Source organism: Notamacropus eugenii, chromosome 3 (genome assembly GCF_028372415.1).
Source record: "Notamacropus eugenii isolate mMacEug1 chromosome 3, mMacEug1.pri_v2, whole genome shotgun sequence".
Lineage (NCBI taxonomy): Eukaryota > Metazoa > Chordata > Mammalia > Diprotodontia > Macropodidae > Notamacropus > Notamacropus eugenii.
This window is the reverse complement of record NC_092874.1, coordinates 369,249,907-369,262,210: the sequence shown is the minus strand read 5'-3', so window position 1 is coordinate 369,262,210 and position 12,304 is coordinate 369,249,907. Positions and strand designations below refer to the sequence as shown.

At 35.3% G+C, this 12,304-nt stretch overlaps 2 pseudogenes; one reads left to right on the top strand and one right to left on the bottom strand.

The window, feature by feature from the left end:
• Positions 1–3,113: 3,113 nt before the first annotated feature.
• LOC140532208 (mitogen-activated protein kinase 9 pseudogene) lies at positions 3,114–4,052 on the bottom strand (annotated as a pseudogene).
• Positions 4,053–4,439: 387 nt separating this feature from the next.
• Positions 4,440–12,304, top strand: part of LOC140532207 (HAUS augmin-like complex subunit 7) — a 42,175-nt pseudogene continuing 34,310 nt past the window's right edge.

Here is a 12,304-nt window from a genome sequence, read left to right as displayed (position 1 = left end):
GATTATTAAACCTTACAAGACTATTTATGTCTTCTACTGTAGACACTACATCACTCAGAAGGAATAGGAAATGGCTTGAAAAAATACACTCTCTGGAGCATCACTGGACTTTTAGACATCACATTTCTGAATGCAAGACAGGCCAAAAAGGAAAGCTAAATAAATAAAGCAAGCTTCTAATGGTACATATGTAGAAGTCCAGAAGTTTGCTATAGATACATGGTCACTGTTAATATCACAATTATCTTTTTTCCCTCATTTACTATAATTCCTTACCTGAAATATTCTATGATTGACTTTTGATTTTTTTGTCAGACATTGCATTGCTTTCATTTTTATAACAGCAAACAGGCAATCAAATTACAGCTGAGTAAAAACATAGGAATTGCACTGACTAGGATATGCAGAACATGGAATCTCCCTGCTTGCTTCCATGAACTTACAAGCATAGAATCAAAAGTTCTTTTCCAATTGCAAGTTTGCAATTTTTAAAAATAAATTTATTTGTTTTCAGTTTTCAACATTCACTCCCACAAAATTTTGAATTTCAAATTTTCTCCCCATCTCTCCCCAACCCCCACCCCAGGACAGCATGTATTCTGATTGCCCTTTACTCCAGCCTGTCCTCCTTACTATCACTACCCCCTCATCCCCTTTCCTTCTATTTTCCTATAGGGTAAGACAGATTTATTTCCTAGTTGCATGTAAAAACAACCTCTAACATTCATTCTTAAAGCTTTCAGTTCTACAGTCTCTTCCTTCCCCCTTCCTATCTACCCTCATTGAGAAGTCAAGCAATTCAATATAGGTTATACATGTGAGGTCGTGCAAAGGAGTTCCATAACAGTCATGTTGTGAAAGACTAACTGTATCTCCCTCTATCCTGTCCTGCCCTCCATTTATTTAATTCTCTCCTTTGACCTGTCCTCCTGAAAAAGTGTTTGCTTCCTATTACCCCTTCCCCCAACCTGCCATCCCTTCTATTATCCCACTTCTCTTATCTCCTTCCTCTCTGCTTTCCTGTGGGGTAAGATAAACTTACTTACCCAATTGAGTGCGTATGTCATTCCCTCTTGAAGTCAAATTCAATGAAAGGATAGCTCACTTATTCCTGCTGACCTTCCCCTTCTTCCCCACCATTGTAAATGTTCTTTCTTGCCTCTTTTAGGTAAGATGATTAATTACATTCTACCTCTCCCTTTCTCTTTCTCCTAGTACATTCCTCTCAACCCTTAATTTTCTTTTTTAGATATCATCCTTTCATATTCAACTCATCCTGTGCTCTCTGTCTCTCTCCATACATGCATATATACATACATATATGTATACATATATATGTATACACACACACACACACATATATATATATATTTCCTCCAACTATACTAATACTAAGAAAGGTCTCATGAGTTACAAATATCATCTTTCCACGTAGGAATGTAAACAGTTCAACTTTAATAAGTCCCTTATGGTTTCTCTTTCCTGTTTACCTTTTCATGCTTCTTTTGATTCTTGTATTTGAAAGTTAAATTTTCTATTCAGCTCTAGTATTTTCAACAAAAATATTTGGAGGTCCTCTATTTCATTGAAGTTCCATTTTTTTCCTGAAGTATTATACTCAGTTTTTCTGGATAAGTGATTCTTACTTTTAATCCTATCTCCTTTGACCTCTGGAATATCATATCTAAGCCCTCTGATCCCTTAGTGTAGAAGCTGCTAGATTTTGTGTTATCCTGATTGTGTTTCCATAGTACTTGAATTGTTTCTTTCTGTCTGCTTGTAATATTTTCTCCTTGACTTGGGAACTCTGGAATTTGGATACAATATTCCTAGGAGTTTTCCTTTTAGGATCTCTTTCAAGAGGTGATGAGTGAATTCTTTCCATTTCTATTTTACCCTATGGTTCTATCATATCAGGGCAGTTTTCCTTGATAATTTCTTGAAAGATAATTTCTAGGCTCTTTCTTTGATCATAACTTTGAGGTAGTCCAATAATTTTTAAATTATCTCTTCTAGATCTATTTTCCAGATCAGTTGCTTTTCCAATGAGACACTTCACATTGTCTTCTATTTCTTCATTCCTTTGGTTTTATTTTATAGTTTCTTGATTTCTCATAAAGTCATTACTTTCTATTTGTTCCATTCTAATTTTTAAAGATTATTTTCTTCAGTGAGCTTTTGAACCTCTTTTTCCATTTGGTCCTTTCTGCTTTTTAAAGCATTCTTCTCCTCATTGGCTTTTTGGATCTCTTTTGCCATTTGGATTAGCCTCATTTTAAAGGTGTTATTTTCTTCAGCATTTTGGGGGGTTTCTTTTAGCAAGCTGTTGATTCATTTTTCATGATTTCTTGCATCACTCTCATTTCTCTGCCCAATTTTTCCTCTACTTCTCTTACGTGATTTTCAAAATCCTTTTTGAGATCTTTCATGGCCTGAGGCAAATTCATATTTTTCTTAGAGGCTTTGGATGCAGGGGCTTTGACTTTTTTATCTTCTTCTGACTGTATGATTTGATCTTCCTCATCACTAATGACATTAAAAAAATACCTCTTCATCAAGAAAGTAAGAATCTATAGTCTGTTTCTTTTTCTCCTGTTTGCTCATTTTCCCAACCAATTACTTGACTTTTGAGGTGGAGGTTAAGTGGAGGTCTCCAGAAGAGAAGCAGTCTTCATTTCAGTAGTGACTGCAGTTGCCTTGAGGCTGGGGCTAGGGCTGGGGCTGGACCATGTTCCCCTTTGAGCCAGATGAAAGACCCTTCCCACTGACCTTTGAAGCTGTCTTTAGTGTTTGTGGGTTGAGAAATATGGAATCTTGCAGCTGCCTATGTTTCAGTACCTAAGGCCTACTCCTGCTCTGTCTGTGTTGGTGCAACCCTTGCCAAACTGTGCTCTGCTCCCAGCCCTGTGTGACAGACCCTTCCCATAAACCTTCCAGATTGCCTTGGGCTGGAAATGTGCTTCAATCTGTCATTTTGTGGTCTCTGCTGCTTTAGAATTTGTTTAGAGTTTTGGTTCTTTGAGGGATTTGGGGGGAAAGCTCTAGATGGTCCTTGTTTCTACTCCACTATCTTGGCTCTACCCCCCCCCCCCCCGAAGTTTGTAATTTTTAACTTATCGTCGACAACCTTCAGGAGGTCCTGTCAAAGCATCCAGGCTACTCTCTTTATCTAAAGTCAATATCTGCTCTGTTGACAGAATGAAATATCATTGATAGATGAGAACTGAGGAGTGCTGTTGTTATTTCCTACTGCATCTGTGCTGAAGGCTGATCTTTTACCACACCATTCTTGCTTCTTTCTTCCCAGTCCCTTACTTCTTCGTATATTCATTCTTTCTATTCTTCAATAGCATGTTCTCATTCTTCTAACTGGGCATCATAAATTTGAGGTGCTGGTGCCTCTGCTTCAGCAGAGTCATAGCAAACAGTGATATTATGGATCCTGTAAGACTTCATCATCAGAAATTTGCTTGTCATGATCTATTATTACAAGCATTTTTATAACAAATCACTAGCTTGACTTATTTTCAGTTTATCTCATTCAGATTCTGATGGATATATCCAACCAGGGAAAAGCTCTTTGAACTTGATACCAGGACATTTCAGCCTGTTTTCTACATAATTCCTCATAAAATCTGATGATGGTGTTCTAACTGCTCAGTAACTTTGTTCCACTGACCAATATGATCAATGCCTTGGAATATCCCACAACCTTTCACCAGTTCTCCCATGATGCACCCCACTGACCAGATATCAATATTTTCTTTTTATCCCCTTCCCAAGATAACTTCAAGTGCTCTATAATATTGTGTTACTATGTATGAAGTCATCATAAAATTAGTACATGCTGTCTGTACCAGACCAAAATCAAGGATCTTGAGTGTGCTATTTGACTTTATTACTATGCTGCTGGGTTTCAAATCTCAGTGCATTATACCAGCTGAATGGAGATGTTTACTACCACCAGGTATCTGATAAAAAAAGGTAAGACATTCTTTAAGGTCCAATTCCATATGAATCACTTGGCACAAATTAGCATCCATTAATTCCATAACCAAATACATACCCTGAAATTCTGCTAGAGATTTTTGTGATATGAGCATTTCCATAATTTATATTATTATAAATTTATAATTTTATCATATTTATTATAAAATATAAATTATTATTATATTTATTATAAAATTATAATTTTATGACTGACACACTTTAACAGAATGAATTCACAATAAGCTCTCTTTGCATGAGTTTGATTCTGAGATGGCCAACTCAATTTCTTGACAGCAGCGTTTATCCTAACAACTGTATCAAAAGCAGCATAAACAATTTCCTAAGCTCCAGATCCTATTGGTTTTCATTGCTGGTAATGCTTTAGTGCCATGTCATTTTCCAAAGACCTGGTACTGTTTGATTTCCTGCCCTCGCTGTGGCTGTCTAGGATGGTGCATGGGAGGCACTCAGGGCTCAGACCCAGTTCCCTGGCTGCTGCTACCACAGTGCATGTAAGGCTGAAGCTGGGCCAAACAACATTATCAAGAATCCATGCTAGACCACTTCAAACAATTCTCATTGTCTGTATATGTAAGTCCCCTACAAATGTAAAAACCTTCCTCTACAATGCAGCCAGGAACAGGTTACCTTTATATTTTGTTTTGGCTTGTTTGGTCAAGACCTATGATATCTGGTGGGGATGTAAGCTCAAGTTTTCCTGACTCCAAGGCCAGCTCTCTACTCGCTACACTATTTGGTGTCAAACTCAAATAGAAACAAGGACCACTAAATCATACATAAGGATCCCTCCAGGTCACATATTGACTTAAGTTGTAAAATGTAATGTTATCTATGTTTTGGTGTATTTTTTTATGTTAAGTATTTCTCAATTACTTTTTTGTCTGGTTTGGCCTGCATTGAGGAATATTGAGACATTATTCTTGAGACCTCTATACTTTACCATTTTTCCTCACGTCTTTGGAAATCTAATGGAATCTAATGTGGAAATTTAATGAATTCTCATGATGCCAGTGTTCAGCCCTTGATGTCAGGGCTCTCAGCTCCCCAGCTCCCAGAAAAGTACAGATTATGCTTCAGGCCTCCAGTAAAATGGCTATCAACTCTTTCTCATTCATCATTACCACCAACTTAATGCACAGAATCAGCTGATTTGTTGGTCTTATCATTTTGAGTTGATTATATTACTCCTTGCATGACTTGCAAAAAGGAATTTTATTACAGAATGGCTTAACCATTAAACTGAGTGATCCTACTGGAGGCCTCAAGAAAAGGAGTGTTATAAGATGGCCCCCTACCAGGCTTTTGGATTTCTGATACGAATGGTCATAAAGAATCATTCTCAAAGTTCTGTTGAATCCCTGAAAGAGTTCAACTCAACTAGGTAAAGAGGATAAAAGCTATCCAGCAGAAAAGACCAAAAAAAAAAAAAAAAAAGTGATGACTCTAGTCAAAATGATTTGTCATCCTTTTATTCACATCAGAATTACACTTACAAAGTTTAGCAAACCTAAGATTTTCTGCATTTGAGGTTCCCAGGAAAAACTTTCTTTTAAAAAATATTTATTCCAGTTTAAGTCAAGAAGCAAACATAAAGATGGGATTGGGACTTATTTCCACCAAAATCTCTAACATTAAATTTTTATCTGGGTATATCAGATGTGACTATTTAAACATATTATCATTTAGAAGTCATTTTTCTTATATATATCAAATTCTGACTTTCCCTCTTTCCTTGTCTCCCCTTCTCTACCTCCTCTGCCTGAAAATTCAGTAGCAGTAAATGCCACTGTGGGCAGCTGCGCAATTGACCAGACTAACTAGCAGTGAATTCTCTTCCAGCTGCCCAAGTTCTCCTTACTCCTAATTCATATCTTTCAAAGTCTCCTTATTGCAAAGTAAACAGAACTTCCTGAGAAACAAACACTAGTAACACAGTGCTTTCTCAAGTAGAGAAAGTAGAAACAGAGTAACTATTTTATGATAGTTCTTTCCTTATTAATATGTCCCCCAAGTTCCTTCAACTTATCTTTTAACCATGGACAACCTCCCTCATATCATGTTTCACCCAGTTTGCTCCATCTAGGCATATTTAAGTCCTCCTTTCATTAGTAATTGATGAGATACTATCATATCCTTTTTCTTGACTTTCAAGGGATGCAACAGTTCAATTAGAATCTCTACCTCATAGCTACACAATTTGAATCTTAGGATATCAAAGCTGGAAGAGAGTACAGAGATCAATCAGCCCAACCCTCTCATTTTAGAGATAAGGCAACTGAGGTTCAGACATCACTAGTGGCATAGTGGACTTAGAGTCAGGATGACTGAAGTTCAAATTTAGTCTCAGATTCTCACTAGCTGTGTGACCCTGGTCAAGTCACTTAAACTCTGTCTCAGTTTCCTTAACTGTAAAATGAAGATAATAATACCTACATCCCAGAGTTGCTGTGAGGATCAAAAGTCATAATATTTATAAAATACTTCGTATTATATCAGCAAATGGTAGGCACTGTAGAAATCCTTGTTCTCTTCCTCTTCTCCCTTCTCCCTAAGGTCACATAGCATTTAAGTGGCAGCACTGCCCTTGAACATATGTCTTCTGACTCCAAATCCAGGATTCCTTCAACTATACCACTGCTACCTCTCTAAGTCACATTAGTTCATATGCCTATGCTTTAACTAGTTTGGGAGTCCTTGGAATTAGAAAAACCAGCAAAAAAAAAAAGGAGGGGGTCATAAATTTGACTTATCTATGTTAAAAATCTTTATATAAGAAGTGAGATACACTTACCAAAGGAGTCTACAATAATAAAGTAATTAGTCAATTGCCCCATTATTTCTCATGCAGTTATGCCTGTGTCCAGTGAAGTCAGCCAAGAGGCTAAGAAAATCCTTAAATGCAGCTAACTGACTTCTGTCCATAAAGTTACCTCAGTTTAGGAAAACTTTCAATAAAATAAGTCATAGCTGGTATATGGGGACATACTGGTGAAGGTCTTGATTGCTAGGTGAAAGTTAGTTTTGATTCAATAAAGCCTCATTACTGGTTCTTTAACAAAGACTTGATAAGACGAAAAATAGCATGTGGATGATAGAGGATTGGATTTGGAATAAGAACAGGCTCCTTCAAATCCTAGCTCCAAGGCAAATCACTAAAACTTTTGGCACCTCAGTTTCCTCATCTGCAAGTTGGGATAATGATATTTCTGCAGCCTACTTCCTAGGGCTGCTGATAAGCAAATGAAATAATGTGTGAAAAGTACCTTGTACAATTTAAATGCTTATCTACCTTTCTACCTCATAATATCTTGTACACAATAGGTTCTTAGGAAACCTTCATTGAACTGAACTAATACATGAAAAAGCTCATTCTGTAATTTATGTGTGGGGTAGAGTGACAAGGGGAAGGTATGAAGTTAGGGAGATTAAAAAATTCCAGATTGCTCTCCAAAATGATTGATTCAGTTCACAGCTCAACCAACAGTGTATTAGTGCCCCAACTTTTCCACATCCACTCCAACATGTATCATCTTCCTCTTCTATCATGTTAACCAATCTGATAGGTATAAGATGATATCTCTAAGTTGTTTTAGTTTTTATAATTTGCATTTCTCTGATCAATAATAATTTAGATAATTTTTTTCTTATGACTATAAAAGCTTTGATTTCTTTCTCCACACTCTGCCTGTACATATCCTTTGACCATTTATCAATTTTGGAATGACATGTTCTATACATTTAACAAAGTTCTCTACATATTTGAGAAATGAAGCCTTTATAGAGAAACTGTCTATAAAATCCCCCCACCCATTTTTCTGCTTTCCTTCTAATTTTGGCTACATTAATTTTATTTGTACAAAACATTTTTAATTTACTGTAACCAAACTATTTATTTTATATCTCACAACACTTTATATCTTGTTTATTCATAAATTCTTCTTTTCTCCATAAATCTGATAGGCAATACGTTCCATGTTCTTCTAATTTACTGACTATGTTTCCCTTTATGTCTAGACTACATGTTCATTTTGAACTTATCTTGGTAAATGGTGTAAGATATTGATCTATACCTAGTTTCTGCCAGACTTCTTTCCAGTTTTCCTGACAATTTTCACCAAACCGAATTCTTATCCTGACAGCTAAAATTTTTATATTTATCAAACACGTTATTATAATCATTTACTACTCTGTGTTGTATATCTGCTCCATTCCACTGACCCACCATTCTATTTCTTAGCCAGTATCAGATTTGTTTTGATGATTACCACCTTCATAATATAGTTTAAGATCTGATGATGCAAGAAGTCCTTCCTTTACATTTTTTTCCATTAATTCCTTTGAAAGTCTTGACCTTTTGCTCTTCCAGATGAATTTTATTATTATTGTTCCAAGCTCAATAAAATAATTTTTTGGTAATTTAATTGGAATGGTGCTGAATAAGTAGATAACATTAGTAGAATTATTATTTTTGTTATGTTGGCTCTGCTCACACATGGACAATTAATATATCTACAATTATTTAAATCTGACTTTAATTCTACAAAAAGTGTTTTAAGATTATGGTCATATAGTTTCTAGGTTTGTCTTGGTGAGTATATTCCCAGTTATTTTATACTGTTTGTGGTTATTTTAAATGAACTCTCTCTTACTGTCTTCTTGTAGGGCTTTGTTGTGATATACAGAAATTCTGATAATTCATGTGGGTTCATTTTATATCCTGCTACTTTGCTAAAACTTATTGTTTCAACCATCTTTTTAGTAAAATTTCTGGGATTTTTCAAATATAACATCATATCTGCAAAAAGAAATAATTTTATTACCTCACTGCCCATTATGATTCTTTCAACTTCTTTTTCTTCTCTTTTAGCTATGCCTAGCATTTCTTGGACCTTATTAAATAATACAGATGATAACGTGCATCTTTGTTTCATTCCTTATCTTATTGGGAAGGTTTCTACCTTATACCCAGTACAGATAATACTTGATGGTTTTAAATACATAATTTCTTCCTTCATAAGTTTTTAAGTGCTTTCAATAGGAATGAGTGTTGTATTTGGTCAAAAGCTTTTTTATGTGATTTTTATTATGTTATTGATATAGTTTCCCTTATATTGAACCACTCCAGTATTACTGTTAGAACATGGTCATAATACATATAATCTTTGATATATATTATTGCAATCTCCTAGCCAGTATATTATTTAAGATTTTTGCATCAATATTCATTAGTGAAATTGATCTATAATTTTCATTCTGTTTTTCTCTTCCTGGTTTAAGTATCATCACCATATTTGTTTTCATATAAGGAATTTAATAGGATTCTTTCTTTGATTATTATTTCAGAAAATTTTACTTAATTTTAGAATTAAATAATCTTTGAATACTTGGTAAAAATTGACTTGCAAATTCATCTGGTCCTGATTTTTTTTCCCTTAGGAAGTCCCCTGATGACTGGTTCAATTTCCTTATCTGAAATGGGTTTATTTAGATATTCAGTTTCCTCTTCTATTAATTTGGGCAGTTTATGCTTTTTTAACTCTTCTTCCATATCACTTAATTTGTTCAATTTATTGGCATATAATTAGGCAAAATAACTCCTAATAATTGCCTTAATTTCATCTTTATTAGTAGTATAATTAGCCTTTTTATCTCTAATATTAGTGATTTGATTTTTTCTTTCTTTTTAAAAATCATATAAACCATTGAGTTTTATATTTTACTGATTTTCCCCATAAAATCAACTCCTAGTTTTACTTCTTAATGGGTTCTTTACATTTAATTTTATTAATCTTAACTTTAATTTTCAGGATTTCCAGTTTGGTTTTTAATTGGAGATCTTTAATTTTCTGCTCAGTTCTGTTTTTTTTTCCTCAGGAATATCTGAAAGTCCTTCAGTTCATTAAATAGCTATTTTTTTCCCTTGCAGGGTTATACTCAGCTTTGTTGGGTAGACTATTCTTGGTTTAAAACCTAGCTCCATTGCTCTTCAGAATATTATATTCCATGCCCTTTAGTCTTTTAATGTAGATGCTGCTAAATATTATTTTATTCTGTGTGTAGGTACACAATATTTAAATTGCTTCTTTGTAGTTGTAATATTTTTTCCTTAACCTGGGAGCTTTGAAACTTAGCTATAATGTTCCTGCTAATTTTCATTTTAGAATTTCCTTCTTGCAGTGGTGCAAAATCTTCCAAAGCTAAGGCTACCACCCACACAACTGCTGTTTGTTGACTCAGTGGTATCTGCTGGGTGGCATCTGCACTTCACTATGGTCAGACCATCTCCCTGGGAGGTTAGATCTTTCTTAACATCCTCTCAAATTATCTTAGACTGGACAACTGCTTTAACCTAACTTTTAATTATTTGTGCTGCTCTAAAATTTACTTTGAGGCATTATTTTAAGTTATTTGTTGTTTATTTGGCATAACCAGGCAGTTTCCTTCCTTGTTTCACCATCTTCTCACTTAATACACAGTTTCTTTGTGTGTATCTGTTTTTTGGCTTAACTTTAAAGTCCTTAATAGTTATTTCTTAAGGTAACATTTCATATCTTCTTGTTCCTACAAAGCTTGGGATTTTAAATAATTGCCATAACAAAGCCCTGAATATGGAGGTGAATGTCTTTTCTTCCCTGGGTGACTTTGGTTTCTATACAATGTTGTTTGGTCTTCTTTACTTTCAATATCTGAAAAGGAAGTGGCTCTCTTCTTGTAGCCAAAGCTTCTCCACAGCTTCGAGGATCAAACACCAGGATACCTTGAAGCTGAAGGTGGCTAGCTCTAAGAAAGCATTACATTGTGTTGCTGAGTTCATCAGTGTGGCTTATGTGAGCTTTCCAGAACTTTCATTGAGTTCCAAGTATTTCAGATTCTGATCCGTCCCCTGAGTATACTGAAATTTGCTATTGTTGGCAACAACTTTGACCTTGGGATGTTTGGGTGACTATTGAAAGAAAGAAAAGTAAAGAATGTTGTTGGCCTGCACAGAAAACATAAGGAATGAAAGCCCTGCCTGGTTGTATGGTAACACTTAAGGAGAGGTTTTGATTCTATCAATGTATTTTGGCTTACACATATGGAAGCCAGGCCTTTGCAAGAGATTAATTTTGAGTGTTTTAGATCCTTTTGAATTCTACTTTAATCCCTTCTCCCTAACTCTTATTTCTCCTGGACATATAGTTTCATATATTTGCCCAAAAGAAACCATAAACCCATTCTTTCTCCTTTGTAAAGGGAAAAAAGAAAAGTCATATCTAGATACAACTATGAACAGTTTTTATGAATAATTTCACAAGGCAGGGGGAATAATACTGTCACTCTTGATAACTGGTCCCATCCAAATCTCATGTAGGTAACGCTCATGTATAGAATGCTGTTTATAAAGTAGGTCACAAGGCCCAATCCTGATCCCTCCTCTGAGTTCCACACCCACATTCCTGATTAATTGCCACAGACTTCCTCCGATAGCACCTCAAGTTCAGTTAAACTGAGTTTATTAACTTTGCCTTCTTCTGACTTCACTGTTTCTACCACTACCATTCTCCCAACATCCCATGTTCAAAACCTGAAGATCCTCTTTGATCTTTTATCACCTCTTATAAAGAGTGAGATTGGACCTGTGTTTTAACTGATATAAGGAACTTCCTGGAAAAGAAATTCCCTCTACCACAGGTGTGCAGGCCCACAGCTACTCTGCAACTTAAAAATCTTATAGAAGGTTTTTTTTTAATTGTTTTCCCCATTACCAGTACTATCTCATTACCTGAGAGGTAGGTGCCATTGTCATGCAGTTGAGGAAACTGAGGCAAACAGAGCTTATATCACTTGCCCAGGGCCATACAACTAGTAAGTGGATGAAACTGGATTTGAACTTTAGCTTTCCTAATTCTAGACTCAGACCCTATGTGCCATACCATTTAGTTGCCTCAAGCAGAGCCATCAAACAGGCATTTTGACGTGTGACACTCTGGAGTGTGACAAAGCAATTAATTAAATTAAATTAAAAAGTAATTGACAAATATTTAACAAAATAAGCAAAAATACAATAGAACAGGGATGTTAATGTATGTTCATAGATTACTATTAATAATATGGTTTTCTAAGTCAATATGCAACAAGCATGGATTCTTACACATGGACTCATTTCTATTTGAGTTTGACAGCACTGAGAGAGACAAAATGACTTTTCCAGGATCATACAGTAAATACATGGCAGTGACAGGACTTGAACCCAGGTCTCTCAGGCTCCAATGCTAATTCTGATCCTCTACCATACTGCTTCTCATTACCACTC